A 17,492-nucleotide genomic window follows, 5' to 3' on the forward strand; every position below is an offset into this window, starting at 1 on the left:
TAGAATTGCACCAGAGGACTTAGACTCCCATCAGAAATGTTGTTTTTATTGATGAAACTGTGGCTATCAAATCTATGGATAAAGGGGCTTTGCTGTACCAGGATTGCTCCATTCAGCTAATACAAAAACATATAATAATATAATGGTATTATATGGTATTGTGTGAACCCAAGTCTGCAAGCCCTGAGCAAAGCTGCTGATAACAGGATGACTTGTAGGTCTCTCATTCATGGAGTCACAATAAGTCAAATTTGACTTGACAGCAGTTAACTGGGAATGAAAATGATTCATATTCTTGGTTTGAGGATGCTTCCAGATAAAGCTGATTTTTCATGCATTGGCCCAAAGGCAGATTCCGATGGGAGATGGAGGCAGACACCCAAGGTGTAACTATGTGGGGAAGCAGAATGAAGGTTTTCTACCTGAAATGAGAATTTTGTTCATTAAATTTTCTCTCAGTATCCATTCCATTTAAAACTTCAGGTGGAATCTCCTTTCCTGTAGTTTGAAGCCATTGTTCTGTGTCTTAGTCTCCAGGGCAGCAGAAAACAAGCCTGCTCCCTCCTCACTATGACTTCCCCTCACATATTTATACATGGACATCATGTCTTCCCTCAGCCTTCTCTTCTGTATTTCACTTCTACCATGATATGTTATGCTTTAAGTGTATATTACTTTAATAACGGCCCCATGCAGACAAGAAGCTAGACAGATAGGTTATGAAAGTTGGTTAGGGTTGGTTAGGAGATTCTTTTGTCTCACGTCCCTTTCAGTAGGACAATCCTTGAAGTGGGTGAGAACTCCTAGAAGGACAAAGAGGATCCTATCACTGTCTCTAGTTTATATATATATATATATATATATATATATATAGGATCTGGAGATATCAGTAGCCCTCTGAGGTCACCATCAAATAATATTTCATGCAAAGAGATAATAGTATTAAATGATCCCTAAAGCCCCAGCTGGTCCCATCCTTTCATTCTGGACACCCAATAGCTCAGGAGAAAAGGCAATGGCATATCCAGATAGAGACTCAGAGTTAAAAGACACTGCTCATCTGGCAGCACATCAAATATCCTTGAACTTTATTCATAAGAGAAAAGTATGTTTTGGAATAAGATGTGAATAACAAGCCAAGAAAGCATGAAGCATCAATATTGCTTGGAAAGGTGTTTATCAAAGTGTAACTATTGTATATTCAACATCTCTTTTCCTGTGCTTTATACAGGATTTCTAGCCCAAAGTCCTGTATTTTTAGGACTAATCCTAAAAATATGACAGGCTGGGGATGGGGCAGGTGGAATTCAGTGGGAAAGATTTTTTGTGCTATTTTCAAAACAATCTTTTTGGGGTTTTTTTAAAGATTGTGAACTATCATTTTTTAGAATGGTGACTAAAGTGTTTGAGAAAAAAAGCTGTTGATATATTTACTCCATCCCCCACTTTATTCCTATCAGATAGACTTTCATGTAAGATTCTGCCAAGCAGAGTTACTTGAAGATGTGTGTGAGCCATGGGCCGCTAAGTAGGCGTAGAGTTTCCGGGAAAGAAAGAGACAGTTTTAGCCATAGAGCACAAATATCTTACTGGGCCTGAGCACAAGAGGGGGAAAATGGAAGGATCCCCCAAAACAGCCCAAGAAGCACTGATATACTGTACGAGAACAATTCCTGCTTCTGGTTTCCTTTTCTCAGTTCTTTTTATAGAAACAAGTGGCTTGCATCTGCTTGACATGTCTTTATTTTACTAATGTTGATAGTTTAATCTCTTCTTACTAGGGCTTTTGTTTGTTTGAGTCTCATAAAGTGGCAAAACTAAAGAGTTTGCTTACTTGTATAGTTACAAATAGAATTATATAGTTCTATTTGCTTTTTTAAAATTAAAAGTAAATGAAATTAAATTCTTTTCTGAATAAACAGTACTTGTAATACACAATGTCTCTGTATCTGCAGGGCATATATTCCTGGACTTTGTGTGAATACATGAAACCATAAATAATAGTGAATTCTGTTATTTTCAGTGGGGCAAATGATGGAAGTATCAAGTAAAGGGTGTAGCTCATATTTCTGCTTGACATTTCTGCCAAGCTGATGTATAAAAGACCCTGAGTGAATAACTAAATAAGCAAAGTCATTGATAAGTGAAACTGCATATATTGGTCTGCAGACACGGGAATTGGACTGTATTTCAAATACAGTGTTCCCTCATTACATCGCAGTTTGCATTTCGCTGGCTCGCTGTTTCGTGGATTTTTGCCTCCTGGCAACGATGGAGTGTGGAAGGGGGTTTCACCCTCCCCCTCAGGAGAGAGGCAGCCAATCATAAAAAAGAGAGAGAGGAGATTCAAAGCAGTATGTAAATCACAGCCTTATAGCACCTTCCTAATAGCTAGCAAAAAAAAAAAGTGTGTGGTGCCTTTAAATCTCCTCACTTCTGCCTCATCCTCGGAATATTATATATATATAATCCCTACTTTGTGGATTTTCACTTTTTGTGGATGGTCCTGGGACCTAACACCCACGATACATGAGGGAACACTGTATGTTTATCTTATGCCAATATTACACATAACACATGTTACAATCAATCTGTTAAGGGTGGTAATACAACAGTTTCCCCAATTTTTCAGAAACATTGGGTTTTCTCTGAGAAAAACAGGGAGAAACTGTGTTTTTTTGTTTTGTTTTGTTTTTGCCATGGCTTCAAAATTTCCAGAATTTTTCTATCAGTAATACTCTTAGGGGAGCTGATTTGACCTGAATGAGAAGCATTCTGAAGCCAGCTAGGAATGGGATAGCAGGGCAAAAACATTATCTTCCTCCTCCTGAGATCTTAATCTTTCACTTCATTGTATGTTTTTAAGCCAATATGCTCATTCCTCTAGACCCATACTATGGCTTCTGTAACAGAACATCCCATGTTTGAGCAGAACAAATAGAAATGTAGCAACTTGTTATTCTTCTCCTCCTTAGAAGCATATCCATGGTGCTTTAAATCATTGAAAGATAATCCGGTCTTCAGAAGTGAAGCTTCAGAAGTTTCTTAGATCTTTGAGAAAACTGATACTGGGAGAAAAGTCTCCTGAAAGACAGACTCAGTAATCATTTCTGCAATGAACAGTTAGAGAAGAATGTTGACTATATGTTATGGAGCACTACACACACTCATGTGGTGCAAAATTGGAGCTTGGAAAGTCACTTTGAAAAGCAGTTGTTCCCATTACATCTAGCCTTTAAGTTGGTACAATGAATTCACTCTCATTTCATTACTTGTGTGTAGCTAACTACTTTTTTTGAAGAGAGGACTTCTGAAATGATAAGAGAATGGTCGAAAATTTTTTAAAGTCTCCATATTCTTCTAAAATGTTTTAATATGTCCTTAGAAAGTAATATTATCAATAATGAGAAAATGTTATTTCTTTCATGAGATAAGCAACTGTTTTCCCATTTGTTCTATGACTTTTAAAATGCACTCTGGCAATACTGATTTTCCACATTATCTCCCCTGCTTGTTCACATGCTACTTCTAAATTCTGCTTAACATTCACGCCTCAACACTATTGTTTTATGACTAACTATGTGGTTACCTAGATCCCATTCAAATAATCTTTTGCAATACTTAGGGGTTTTCCAAGTGTGCAGAAACACTTTGGATTCTATTATTCTAAAAGATAAATATTCACTTTCAAACTGGACTCATGCAGAAAATGAAAGGCACAGTTGTGATCTGAAGGGCTTTTTCCACAGATGTTTCAGAAATCCCAAGAGGATTTTTTTTTTATTTTTGAAAATGATTCCACATTGCCTAAAATCCCCTAAACTAAATGTGTCATTCTGTCCAGTGCCTATTTCATGTCATTTCAAAGCACTTTCTTAATGGTGGGCAAGAAACAGCTATTTAAATATTCTGGTAAGAACTGCTCTGGAAACACATGAAGCAACTTTTGAGAGCAAACCAGTGATCTATTATCTGCCTTTGCTTTGCTTTCAGGCCAGACCAGAATAGCTACACACTTGATGCACTCCGACTTCCTGGCTCTGAAAGAGGTTTTTGAAGAATCAGAGAATCAGTTAACAAAGACCCTCTTATCTGCTCAGACTCTTGGGTGGCTGTTCAAGTATTGTTTTGGAGCACCTCACATCTTTGAGTTTCATCTGACAAGCTGAATGCTCAGAAATGTCCTTGCCAGTTGAATGCTACTGCTTTTGCTCAGTAAAACGGATGATCTGCGCCGGGAGCTAGACAGGGGGAGTGTGTCCCTGTTGGTGCTCCTGGACCTCTCAGCGGCCTTCGATACCGTCGACCACGGTATCCTTCTGGGGCGCCTTGCGGAAATGGGTCTTGGGGGCACTGCTCTGCAGTGGCTCCAGTCATTTCTGGAGGGCCGCACCCAGAAGGTGTTATTGGGGGACTCCTGTTCCGCACCACAACCTTTGACTTGTGGGGTGCCACAGGGTTCCATACTGTCCCCCATGCTGTTTAATATCTACATGAAGCCGCTGGGTGAGATCATCCAGAGTTTCGGGGTGCGGTGTCATCTGTACGCAGATGATGTCCAACTCTGTCACTCCTTCCCACCTGCTACTAAGGAGGCTGTCGAGGTCCTGAACCGGTGCCTGGCCGCTGTAATGGTCTGGATGAGGGCGAACAAACTGAAACTAAATCCAGACAAGACAGAGGTACTCCTGGTCAGTCGCAAGGCCGAACGGGGTATAGGGTTACAGCCTGTGCTGGACGGGGTCGCACTCCCCTTGAAGGCGCAGGTTCGCAGCTTGGGTGTGACTCTGGACTCATCATTGAGCCTGGACCCCCAGGTTTCAGCGGTGACCAGGGGAGCATTTGCACAGCTCAGGCTCGTGCGCCAGCTGCGCCCGTATCTCGGGAAGTCTGACTTGGCCACGGTGGTACACGCTCTTGTCACATCCCGCCTGGACTACTGCAACGCTCTCTACATGGGGCTGCCCTTGAAGACGGCCCGGAAGCTTCAGCTGGTTCAGCGCGCGGCAGCCATGTTACTAACTGGAGCGGGTGGCAGGGAGCACACAACGCCCTTGTTGTCCCAGCTCCACTGGCTGCCGATTTGCTACCGGACCCAATTCAAGGTGCTGGTTTTGGCCTACAAAGCCCTAAACGGTTCCGGCCCGAAATACCTTTCCGACCGCATCTTGGCCTACGAGCCCACGAGGACCTTGAGATCGTCTGGGGAGGCCCTTCTCTCGATCCCGCCTGCCTCACAGGCACGGCTGGCGGGGACGAGGGAGAGGGCCTTCTCGGTGGTGGCCCCCCGGCTGTGGAACACTCTCCCTGCACACATCAGACAGGCGCCTTCCCTCATGTCCTTTCGAAAAAGCCTTAAGACATGGCTGTTTGAGAGGGCATTTAATTAAGTGCTAAACAATACGGTAATGAGAACTGGAATGGAACAAGGAATATGAGACTGGCTATGATTCCACTAAGAGACGAAGCGGATTTTTAGTGTAGTCTGTAATTGTTGTATAGTTTATATGTTGTTGAAACTGGTTTTTTTGTAATTGTCTTTTATGTGTACTGTACACCGCCATGAGTCGCCCTTATGGGCTGAGAATGGCGGTTAATAAGTGCATCAAATAAATAAATAAATAAATAATAAAACAAACTGTCAAAGAGGAAATCTGAAAATGAAATTGACTCGCCTAACAACTAATACTTTGGGTGGCTTCTAGTAATACATCACAGGGCTAGCAAGATGAGAACTATTTATTAAATGTATATACAAAGCAACTTCCAAGTATATTCTGTCTCAATGCCTCTCTTTTGGCTTTCCTGAATCAGCAATTTGTCTCATACAATCTGCTTATAAAATCTAGATTGATTTTGAAGTAGAGATTGAAAGAATAGTCAATATATATATTTAAAATAATTTCTGAAGTGAAAATCCTGATGATTAGAAACCTGAACAAACCAACATATTTGAAGATTTGAACTTTTTTTGTGTCAAAAAAATACATGTACTGAATGGGTGAGTGTAAAACACAATTTTTTCAACACAAAATTCAGAAAATGCAGCTTGTCATGCAAGAAACTTGTTTTGCATAGAATAAGTCCCAACATTGTACAGTTTTAAACTTCTGCATCACAATGAGAAATGATAAAATTATCCATTCTTGCCTCATGAATGAAATTTAGGAAGATTCACACCTGCATATCCACAAAAGCAGGGCATATATCCAAAGACATCAGGAACTCCAGCAACAAGGAATGGGAAGTAAAAATGTCACTGAAATTCATCATTACTTGAGATGGATTTCTGGATTTGCTCAAGAATCCTCACTTGTTTTATGGATAAAGTCTCATTCCCCCCAGATGTTCTTCAGCTCAGAATCTAAAATGAGATTCTACCCATCCATTCAGGCTGACAACGTGCTTTGTAGGTGTATTTACAACTGTTCTTTCATGTTAGCTCTTTTTTCCTCAATGGCACTGTCACTGAGTTTTAAAACTATGTAAACAAAGCCAGCGGCTTTGTGGCCATAGGCAAAGGTATTACTTAAAGTTAATATCTTTATTCTCAGTGAAACTCTCACTGGTGGTTGCTTAGGACTATCTAAACAGACCACCCAACCAGAGCTGTAGTTCTTTCTCTCTCTTTCATATGGCATCTGTCCCCAAACAGCTCTTAAACTGTCTCCTCTGTATTTGTTGTTTTTTCAAACATGTGTAGGGTGGAGGAAGAGTTGAATTTCCAAGTGGCTCTCAGCCAGGGGTAGTGCGGGTACTATAATGCGAAACAGAATAAAGTTTATGCATGTGGCAACATTACTGGCTGAGCTAAGAACTCACTGAAGTAGCCTTCAAATGAAGTAGTAGGCCAATTCCGAAGCCACAGTAAATGAGCATGTACGTGCATACAGCAGAGATTCTAAATGGTGCTTGTGTTTTCAGCAGCAATAGAATGAGTCTTACACAAATTAATTAAGAATATGGGTTGAGGGGATAAACTGTGTGTGTGTGTGTTGAGTTCCAGGCTACACAGATGCTTTTGTAATTTTCAGGATCTTTGTGAAATGACCAAAAAGCAAAATCATTAGCAGCAGTAGCAATGTACCTGGAAAACATGATTTCGTTTCAGTAAAATCCAAGAAAAATATGAAAAACCACTCCTGAGTGCCTCTTGCCAGTGAAATTCTTGGGTCAGTATAAGTTGACAGGTAACTTGAAGGCATATGCGCACACATTTAGAGTGAGCCAAATCGAAACATCCAATATATTCAGCAACTTGCCAAAAACAATCCAAATTTGGGAGAGTTAACAGCACTTGTGGGATTTGTGTTAACCAGATGGAGGACTATATTTTGAAACTTTTTTTTTTTGTTTTTTAAACACTAGATCTTATTTGGTTTAAATTCAAGGAAACTAACTTAGCTTTACCAGTTTGAGAAGACTATTTGGACTACATAGGTGGTCAAGAAAGAGGAAATGCAACCAGACTTGGACAACAAAATTAATTTCTTTCTAATAGAGATAATGATTAGTAACCGTGGAAGCATTCAGGGCCTGTTGGCTCCAATGAGTTCCATCATATAAATAAATACAAATATTCTACACAAAAATGATGCCACTAAAGTTTTAAGTCAGCATAAAGTACTATATCCAGTGACTATATCAGCACAGATTATTGCGACTCAAAAACACAATTCCCCCTGTGGTTAAAGTTCATATATTATTACAGAGGAAGGATATGGAAAGAGAACAATTAAGAAAAGAACCTACTCTGGGCAAAATGCTTTTCAAAGCCCAATGCACATGTTAACTCATCCATTTGTCAGTTTCAGAATGTCACAGGGAAAGCTCATTGTTCTGGCCTGCTCTTGTAGATCCTTAGTTTGGTAGAAATTTCCCCAAAGGCAGGATTTTATCTGTGGCTCAAATATTGATGGCTGGACTTCCCTGTTTCTCCAGGTCTGCTCTGTGTGCACTACCTGACCTCATTAAATCTAGCATTCACAGACATGTGCCATGCATCCATTCCAGCAGCAGGTCTTAAAAGCTGCCTGAGGCCAGTTTAGGCACATGTTGTTCTTTCAACCTAATCAGTCTAGGCATTTATAGTGCACTCTTCACTGTGTTGTCTGAATGTTTTGTTTTGTTTTTGTTTATTTGTTTTTTGAAATCTTCTTTTAATAGAAGATAAAAACAACAGTACATGTGATGTGCTTTTATAAACTAGAGAACCTGGATATTAACTATAAAGGTCTGTCTGACAGGCAGACATATACATGGGTCCATATATACCTGTGAAGCCTTCCTTACCAAAACAATACTTGAAAGAGTCACTGTGTTTTCTTTTCATTCTTGTGCATTGCAGTTTCTAGCACATGATAGAAAGACTGGATCTAGAGACACTATTTGCAATTTTAGATTTCAGTGGCCTCATCAGTCAAGCAAATAGAGAGAAGGAGGGAGGGAAGATTCAATTGATGTTGATGTCACAGCCTAAATATTAGGCCTGGGTAACAACGGGAAAATTTGTTTCTAAAATCGATTCGTTTTTTGGGGTTTTTTGCGTTTCGATATTTAAAAGAATTCCGAAATTTTCCTTTAAAAAAGTTCGATATTTACGAAATTTCGTAAATGCTAAAAAAAATTACAAAACAATAATGAAACAATAACGAATCGATTCGTTAATGGCGGCCGCGATCGCGCAATATGCTAAAAAAACTTCTGAAGCTTCCCTCTCCCTCTGTTGTTGACTGTTGGTGTGATATTATAATTTTTTTTCACTAATTAAACAAAAAACAACTATAAAACTTGCCCCAAACATGCGGAAATAATAACGAAACGACCTCAAACCAATAACGAAACGAATACATAATGAAATACGAAGCATTTACAAAACGAATTGAAAATTCGTTTCATTTTTAAGTTGCTCCAGAATGGTTCGTTATCGCTTCGTTAACAAAAAAAATAACGAATTTTTAACGAATTACGAATTAACGAAACGAAACCGCCCAGCCCTACTAAATATATATATAAACAAGATATATGTGTGTGTGTGTGTGTGTGAGAGAGAGAGAGAGAGAGAGAGAGAGAGTATAACTATATGATAAACATGGCTTAAGCCTGAATCAAACTGGCATTCCAACCAGAGTACTCATATCAATGGGAATTTAGTACACCAAAATGTGCATTTCATGCCATTTATTCAATATTGATACCTTAGCTGGAACAAATATACTTTATCTGGATCAAGTTCTTTAGCCAGTCAGGCAAGATGTCAATCAGCCCTTCCATACCTTAAATACAAACTCTTCCATTCTTTCCATGGCATGGTGTGCTTGGAGGTGAGGCATTCTCACCATAAAGCCCTCATCTTCCTAAATTAGACTCTTCCCTTCATGCTTATTAGAATGCTTTTCATTTTGAGAAGATGTAGTTGGCTCCACTAAGAGAGGCCCCTGCTCACTTGACTGATCACTGGCATGATTTTCCTGCTCAACAGGATCTGGTATATATCCCTTCCTGAGCTTCAGGACTGGCTCCAGAAAGCTAGCATCCCCGAGATCTGCTGATTTGTTCATGAGACCAGGGGTCTTTGTTGAAGTGTCCTTATCTTCTCCAGCAAGAAGATAAGCATAATTGGGTGTATTAAAACACACACACTTTAATCGTAACAAATATGCACCTGGATCAAGTTCTTGGGGTGCACCTACATTGTAGAATTAATGTCATGTGACACCACTTTAACTACCATGTCTTATCACTATAGACTCATGGGAGTTGTAGTTTTTCATAGCCTTTAGCCTTGTCTGCCAATGAGTGTTGCTGCCCCACCAACTTACAAATCCTAGAATTCCACAGCATTGAGCCATGGCTGTTCAGGTAGTGGCATTAATTCTATAGTACAGATGCACCCTTTGATTTTTATTATTATTATTCTTTGGCGGGACTGCTAGTGTATTAATTTTGGGGAATTTATTAAGTTATTGAACATCGTAATGTCCAGTCTTCAAACACTGGTTGAGAAGTTCTATCATTTTGGAATTCACATCCCCATGAAGTTCAGATTTAGTCATATTGGTGACACCCCATTTGCCCATTCAAAAGTCTATCCACCACATGTCTGCATCCACCTGTCCCTGCTATCTATATACCCTCCCCCATTCCCATTCCTCAATTCCATATCTTCGTAATTTGCATAAATCCACTACTTCCCATTCACAGCCAACTGCATGTTTATCCACATCCAATTCACAATCACACTAAGACTCCTCAAATTCCCAGTGAATTTTGTTGAACATAGTTCTTATTTGGTCCAAGCCAGCACTCCCTAACCATTTTTCCACAGTGACCTGTGGGTTATTCATAGCTTTTGGTTCATGATATGGTGGACAAAATATATACCCTATAAAGCTACAGTTATAATAAGGACACTTTTAATAGAAAACTTCAAACTCCACGTCATTTTGAAATATGGATGGAAAGCCACATTAGCTAAATACCTCATTCATATCACAAATGCATTTCTTTCTACATCTATTGTGAGCAAAACGGATGTTTGGAGGGGGAATGTTAGTTTATGTGCCTTGTATGAAAATTCTCTAAGTAAGATCACTAGTTTTAAACCTCACTTAAAACAGTTTTTAAAGCCTTTAGATGAAAGGCCCTCTTTTCCTGTTTTCCTTCCGTTATTCTAACCTGTTTAAAAAGAAGTGGAATAAAACCTCACAAATGTCAGCAGTGTGTAGGTGTGCTTGTCCAAGGAGACCAATAAGAAGGCAGCTGTATATTTAAGTAAAGCAAATATTACTGTAATCTTAAAAGGTTTCTAGCTGTCCAGACAGAAATTCTATAAATATGCAGACATGCCTCAATTTGTATCTTTTCCATTTCTAGACTGCCAGTCGATTTTGCTTGATCAGAAATGGGCCCAAATCTCATACAACGTGACTGTTAGTGTTGAGTCCTGGCTCTTTCTCAAGGGCTACATTCACATTTTAGAAGTGTGACTACTAATTCAGCTGCAGGGATTCCATTTTGCACTGTATAGGGTTTACTTTTGGCTTGACTCCTATTGGTAACTTCCAAGTACAGTAAACCCATTGAATATAACTGTTGGAAATCAGCTAGAAGATAAAATGTATTAATTCAAGGAGTCCATTCAGGTTGGAATCATGGGATTTAATGTTTATACTAGGGTGATTTTATGCTTTCAATGTTTAAATTTTATGTATGTCTTACGTTTAATGGTTTTAGTTGAATTCAAGTTCATAGTTATATGTAGTAATTAGTTATAATGATTTCTTTGTGTACTGTATGTTGGCATTGAAATTTTGCAATTAGCATGTTGTAAACCACCTTAAGTCTCCCCCCCCCCCACTCCTCAGGGTGAGAAAGGCGGTATATAAATACAGCAAATAAATAAATTAGAATTCATATGATAGAATTGCTTCCCCCGCAAATTTCTTCCCTTACCCCTACCTCCCACCCTGGAACCTAAAGCGACAGCCTTCAGAAATTAATGTAGCTCTGAATCAATAAGACAAGAAAGGAACGATAACAGGAAGGTATAAAATGTATTACAGATATTTAAAACATTCTTGTTGGGGAAAAACATACAATAAGAAGTTAGGCATCTTTTTTTTATGCACACAATGTTAATTTTCAATTGCTACTACTAATGTTGTTGGGCTTTGTCCATTTCTGCTGGAGCATATCCCAGCTGTATTATCTGTGATGTTCATAGCTATTAGAAAATTAATGTACTTAGACAAGAGATTGAAATGCTTAATGAGAATTGCACCACCGGTGACCATTTTCTCCAATAATAATGCCCCATAAACTGATGATAACATCAACTGTTTATATCTGCTGCACATGGATAGTGCAACAGCATAAAGAATCAGTTAACCAAAAGGAAGGACCAAAATGAAAGATGCCTAAAATTACAATGGAGCTATTTAGATTCCAGAAAAATAACAAAATAAAGGAGGGAAATACAATACCTCACAGAGATATGGTTCTATATATGGCTAGAAGGAAGATATGACCTTAATACTTATGGAATTGGCACTAGGTTGACAAGCTGTCCCTATATGGAAGATTAAGATACACAGACAGGATTCTACAATCTGCTAGTAGCTAGTAGGAGACAGTGACTGTTTTCCTAGATATATGCTTCACTCCTAAGCTCATATTCATTTATTCAAAAGTCAGTTTCCACTGTAATCTACAGCACTAACTTTTAGGACTGATGTACAGTATGATTCCCATATCCATGGGGGATTTGTTCCCTTATTTTGCTTGTATACACAAAATCAAGTGTAATGGCAAACCCTATTGAAGGGAAGGACTTCTGGCCCAAGAATACTATACATCATGCTAAAAAAAACCTAGAAAATGGCTAGAGGGGACATATTTTATTGGATATGTATAAATAAAGCCTTAAGTAATGATCTAGCTGATCTGGGATTCATTCGTAATAGTTACCAAAAACGTACCCCTGATTTTTATGCTATATATATATATATAGAGAGAGAGAGAGAGAGAGAGAGAGAGAGAGAGTTATTAGCAATTTAGAAGCAGAAAGTAAGAAGGAAAAGCAATCTACTGATATTAAGGGGTTGCGTTTGAGAATGGGGGAAATATCATGGCAATGTGCAGTGTGCCAGTACAAACCTGTCCTGTGCTCACAACACTTGGACTCAAATCCTAATGACAACCCACTTGGAAAAAGAGTGAGAATTATCAGTGTAGCCGGCAACTGGTTACAAAGAAGAGCTATTGTTTTATTAATCCCTTTTCCCATTACTCGATTACACATTAAAAGAATGTGCTCGTCCTCCTCCCATTGGCTGCACAGATGCTAAAACCACAGGAGATCATCTTAATCCCTAGGTGCTTTCAGAACAATGGATTCAGTAGGCCTTATTCCAGATAAGCCACAATATGTCATTGTGCAAAACTTGAAATGTATAGAATCCTGTCTGTTCTTTACATAAACAGAGATAAATGTTTTGACTGATCTATTCCCAAAACAAGATTCATTATTTCCTGGACCTTTGCCTCTTTGTGCCTTCAATAAATAAAAATCAGGTAATGTTAGAGAGCTATTCCACTTATTGATAAAACTCACAAGTATGGACCTCCTTAAATTGGTAGGGGAAAGCAGGGGAAAGCATGGAACAGTGAAGAGAGCTGTCTTACTCTTTTCCCTTCCTTCCAGGTCCATCTTCTGCCATCCCACATCTTTTCCCCATTTAGATCCATCTTTCCCCCACTTTTCTCGGCTTTGTACCATTAAGAGTCGGGTAACACCTGACTCCTCCAAGGGCACTCTAGACTCCGTTTTTCCACACTGCCGAAATGGAGACCCACAGAGTCCTGCTGGAAGTTGCCCTGTGTCATGTGATGGGCTCAGTGGGACTCCGTTTCGGCAGAGTGGAGAAACAGAAAAGACTGCGTCTGATAAGGTCAAAAATTAAAGCTAATGTAAACACAATGATTAAACACATAGAAACTTTCTTCATGCCCAATCGTGATTTTTGTTTCTTTAAGAAGCCGATACTGAAGAGCAGGGTGGGCTGGTAGGACTCTTGTTTCTTCTTATGCTACATCTTTACTCAATGGCTTTTAGCAGCAGAAGAGAATATTTCAATGGCACCAAAAGGAAAGTATCTTCCCAGGTTAAAAGCATCTTTGATGTATTCATTTGGATTGTTGTCTGGGAAAGAGGTTGAACACGCTGTCCTTGCACACTAAGGATGGGGGTGGGATGGACTATGTCTCTAGAAGACCATGTTTTGAATCCCCTCTTAGCCATGGAAACTCACTGGATGACCATGGGCAAGTTACACTCTCTCAGCCTCAGCAGAATGCAAAGACAACAACACCCCTGAACAAATCTTCCCAAGGAAACCTTATGATAATTTCCCCTAAGACTTATCATAAACTGGAAAAGACTAGAAAGAGCAAAACAAGTTTCCAGGTGCTACCAAAAAGATGTATACTTTCTTTAGATACTGGTGCTTAGAACATATATAATTGTTCATATTATGTTTTTATATATGCATTAACACAGACTATTCTCTGATTCAGTTTATAAACTGGAGTATCAGAAACAAAACACCCTACTTCTCCCTTAGGTGCTTGTGTTAAGCATTTCATGATATTTCAGCAATGTCATATTGAATTATAGAATTGGGAGGAAATGCAAGAACCCTCTAATTCAGCCCCCTGCCATGCAGGAAAACACAGCTAAAGCATTTCCAAGAGATGGTCATCTAAAAATTCTGAAGGCGAGTCCACTAGCCTCTGAGACAATCATGTCCACTCTTGAACAGCTCTTATAGTCAAGATGTTTTTTCTAATGTGTAAATGGGTCCTCTTATAATTTGAATCAATTGGTACACAAGAAAACAATTTCATCTTCCACATATTTAAAGATGTCTATCACTTTTCAGTGTTCAAAATATGCTGTCTTCACTAGGCTGTTTTTCATAGGACTTGCTCTCCAGGCCTTTGACCATTTTCGTTGACCTCCTTTGGTCACATTTCAGCTTACTGATATCCTTCTTGAACTGTGTACGCTGAACTTGACACAATATTCCAAGTGAGTTCTGACCAAAGCAGAATAGAGCGATACTACTATTTACTACTACTACAATATTTATGTAATATAGTTTAAATTATCCTGGTTTTTGTTTTTGTTTTTTTGTCACTGCATCACTGTTGACTAATATTTAGCTTGTGGTCTATTAAAATTCCTAGATTCTTCTTATGGGAACTGCTGGCAAATCGGGTCTCACGTGTCCTGTGTTTGTGCATTTCATTTTTATGCCTAATTGTGTTTCTTTAATTTATCTGTCAAAGCTGATTTTGCTAACTTGGGTCCAATTTTCTAATCTGTCAAGGTCATTATGAATTCTGATCCTGTCTTCTGTGGTTTAGCTTTCCTTCTGAATTTGGTGTCATCTGTAAATTGGATAAGCATGCCCTCTGTTCCATTACTCAAGTATAAAATTCATAAAAGGAATAAAAATTGTTCAAGAATTTTGTTGTACAGAGAACAAGTTGTCAGGATCCTTGTTAGGGCATCATACTACTTTAGTAAAACCATTATTCTGTTAGAAGAACTTGTCCCTTTCTATGACTATATGGCAGCCCTCCTCAACCTGACAAGCTCTGATATTGTGTGCCAAAACTTCTATCACTCCAGTTAGTGTTAGCCACATTTACTGTGAGTTTTGTGATAGATTTAAACAACTGATTTTAAGGAATAGGAATCTATAATCTGTCCATATACATAAATAATTGTATGAATTCTAGTCCAATAGATCTTGAGTATACCGGAAAGCAGCAGATTAAGCCTTGTATGTAGTAGGTATGATCAGCCTTTCAAAAAGGAGGCATGATTAGGATAAACAAACATTGTCTTTTGGAATATATCTCCATGACACACTTGTGCACTTGTACCCTGAAACAATGTGAATCTAAATTTACAAGGCATGGAAGCAAGACAATGCAGACAAATAAATCTTGTTTTGCAGGGCATCAGCCAAACGATGGGAAACTTGACTAAGTCCTCCTATGCTTGTTCTATTGGCATTAGGCCAAGAGGTTATATAGCCTAGACATCTAGTCTGAGATGCAGATTTAAAGTACTTAATATCTACTGGTGTATAACTTCTCTTTGATTAAGCTGCCCTACCCCATCAGACAAGTGTGAAAGTCTTTGAAGCCCTGGTAAGCTACTAAGACCTGATTTAAATGTACAGCAGAATGACAGGGACAATGTTAGAAGGCAGCATTACAACAGGAATATGTCCAGTTCTGTATGACATATCACATTGTCCCACTCCCTGCTCCAAGGGTCACATTTCAAACTCTGATAGTGCAAATAAGAAGCATATCTTCTTTGTTCTACAAACCAGCCTGACATGTTTTTCAAACAAATGGTGTTTACTGTGGTGGCTTCCCTGTCAGTGGTGCAATTGCTAGAGAGCCAATATGATGTAGTGGTTTGCGCACTGGAGGATGATTCTGTAGACTAGGGTTCACAACACTGTTCACTGTGCCGGTGGTACAATGGATGACTACTGACCAAAAGGTCGGTGCTTTGAATCTGGGGAGCAGGGTGAGCTCCTGTCTGCCAGCTCCATCTTCCCATATGGGGATGTGAGAGTAGCCTCCCACAGGATGATAAAATATCCGGGCGTCCTTTGGGCAAGGTCCTTTCAGACAGCCAATTCTCTCACACCAGAAGACACTTGCCATTTCTTGGGTCACTCCTGACATGAAAAAAAAACTGCTCAGACATGAACACTCTCTTAGTCTGACAGGCAAATGTCCTCTGTACAAATCCTGCCAGGAAACCCCATAATAGGTTCTCCTTAGGGTCGCCATAAGTCAGAAATTGTTTGAAAGCACACAACAATGTAGTCCAAAGTTTAGCAGTGCATTCCTAAGTGCTAAAGCTGCTACCGAACATAGATTCATCACATTAGATAACTCCTTTAAGGTTCTGACTAAAACCTGGAGCCCATTTGCCTTCCCACTTGCACAGATGCCACCAACCATCACTAAGTTTAAAATAGAAATAATGTAATGTAGGATCAAATAAAGGCAAAAGGGTTAGCAGGTTGAACCACCAATCCATCTTTCAAAACATCCAAGGCCTGCACTACCATTACACAGATGAGTTATCAGCCTCAGGCACCCTGTGTTATATAATGTAGAAGATAGCAGCAGTTGATTTCTGCATATGGAATGAGAGATGGTGCCATCTTGTCCTTTGCCTCAAGCAATGAAACCAGCTCAACTTACCAGCTAAACTTACAAAGTCATTCAGACCACCGTGTATAATAAGTACAAAGGCAATAACCTTCAGAAAGGTATATTCAGAATGGACTGATTCAAGAAGGTTGAGTCAAACCAAGAATAAATTTTACTGGGAGCTTTGGAAAGTTATTTGAGAGAGTACAATTCCAAAAATCCCACAATGAATATGGCAAGTGGTCATGCAGACTGGTGGATTCTGGGAGCTGTAGTCCCTAAAAGTCACTTTTCTAAGCTCTGGTCTTATGCTAGATAAATTAATTCAGATTTTTAAAACTTTTTAAAAATTAGCTGATACTTACTTCCACATAACTATGTATCAATTTGCTATCCCCTTTATATGTTCACATGCAATTTGCTTGCTGTCAGCCTGCCCTGTATCGGAGTAAGAACTATACTGGACAGTGGAACTGCTAAATCACCAACCTGAATCAGCTTGGAAAAGTTATTTTTTTAAAAGCAGCAGTCCTCAGACCTTGCCTCCAGCCAACATAGCCAGTGAAGAATGTTGTTGGGCAGTTCTGGGTGCGTGTGTGCGTGTGTACAGTCCCTGAGTTACAAATATCCCACTTACAAAGCCAGGAAGTATAGAAGGGAAACTGGAGGAAGGAAGTATAGAGGGGAAACGGGGGGGGGGGGGGGGACTCTGGTCGACCCAGGAGGGCATATAGCAACCC

Source organism: Anolis sagrei, chromosome 5 (genome assembly GCF_037176765.1).
Source record: "Anolis sagrei isolate rAnoSag1 chromosome 5, rAnoSag1.mat, whole genome shotgun sequence".
NCBI lineage: Eukaryota > Metazoa > Chordata > Lepidosauria > Squamata > Dactyloidae > Anolis > Anolis sagrei.